Consider the following 1,760-nt stretch of genomic DNA (forward strand, 5'->3'; position numbering starts at 1 on the left):
ACCCTGAAATATTTTCAAAAAATTAAGCTTTTCTCCGTGAAATGTATTGCAATTACTAATGTTTTGTTTTACACATGTTTAATTCCTTTGTGTGTATTGTAACAACAAACAACTAAGAGATAAATGTGCTAGACCAAATAACTGGTAGTCTCAACTTAAAGGTCTCCTTCCGCTAAAATCCACGTTTTCTTGTTCTTTGTGAAATACTATAGGTCTCTCTGAGTTGTATATGCATGCTGCTCATGAAGCTGTTCTTCAGCCTCTCTTGTCTGCAGTGGCTAGTAAAAGAAAATGTTCAGTTCATGGCCTTGCCCACCTTGGCTCAGGACTGCCCACAGACAGAGCTAAAGCCGGGCTGCAGTAGCGTCAACACTATCTCACCAGCTTAAGAGCTTACAGCTCTGTTTACACCAGCTAGTTAGCATTAGCTATCTTGTGTGCATAACTGTAGATTTAAATCAGATCCCCCGTTGATTCTTGGGTTTTACCAAGACCTTAAATGTCCACTAGGGAAGCACGATTTGACAAGATAGCACAACTCGACAGAACACCGGTCAAAGCAGGCACCTGGGGCTTTGGCGAGGTTAAACTGCCCAAGCACCAAATCACCAAGTCTAAGGTAAGAGTTTAGTACCGTAAGTTTGTCTGAAAGAAACCTTATCAATGCCGCGGGGAGAGCAGTGGCGCTTCCGCTCAACCTCCACTTTCACCGCAGCATTGATAACATTTCTCGACCACAGGGGGAGAGTTAAGGGAAGTTTAAGGGTTAATTTTTCCTAGCACTCAGTGCTATATCTTTATAACTAAGGCTGTATCTCTAAAACATTTTTTACTTTGAGTTTTGGAGCTGTAAAACTGACTGTGGGAGAAGGCAGGTAGACATTCTCTGCTGCATTGCTGTTAGCCAATCAGAGGCGATATGTGTGCATGTATGAATATTCAAGAGCAAGAGCCAAATCCTGTCTTTCTTCAGAGACCAGTAATTCAGTAAAATATAGCAGGTCTATAGAAACACCATAACAGCTCACATGGCATTCATTCATACTAAAAAACACAACTAGATATTTTAAAATGAATGAAAAAACAAGCTCTGCCGACAAGAGTATAAAGTGCTTTATCTTAGCATGTTTCCTTAATATCTGATACATCCAGACCATGTTGAGTAACTACAGAAAATATAATCCTTAATGGCATTTTAATATTTGGTTGCACACCAGAATAACTGAAATCAATCCCTTTCTAAAACCATTAACAAGCGTCTTATACCTCTCAGCTGGAAATTTGGACCACTCTTCTTTTGCAGTCTGCTCCAGGTCTCTCATATATGAAGGATGCCTTATTCCAACAGCAATTGTAAGCTCTCTCTAGAGGTGTTCATTTAAATGATGATAGTGAACAAGATTTAGTCCTCAACAAGCTAAATGATATCTGAGACCTAATCTGAGTAACTAAATTCTGAGAGCCAAATATGGGGAGCATGTGATTTTTTGCCATTTCACATAACATTTTTTACAAATAAAAAAATACACAAATAATACCACTTAAAAAGTTGAAGTGAAATGAATCAAACATATCATTTGGAGACCAGGTCATCTTTTGCTTACTTCTCTATTCAGAGCAACAGAAATTGTGATCAGGAGTATGCACTGTTTTGCATGCCACTGTGTGCCCTGTAATCCTGTACTGAAGTTTTTATTAAAAATGGATAAAACAATAATAATGCATTCAAAGTAGTAATACCAAACAGAAAAAGCAACACA

The sequence above is a fragment of the Astyanax mexicanus genome, chromosome 1 (genome assembly GCF_023375975.1).
Source record: "Astyanax mexicanus isolate ESR-SI-001 chromosome 1, AstMex3_surface, whole genome shotgun sequence".
Classification (NCBI taxonomy): domain Eukaryota; kingdom Metazoa; phylum Chordata; class Actinopteri; order Characiformes; family Acestrorhamphidae; genus Astyanax; species Astyanax mexicanus.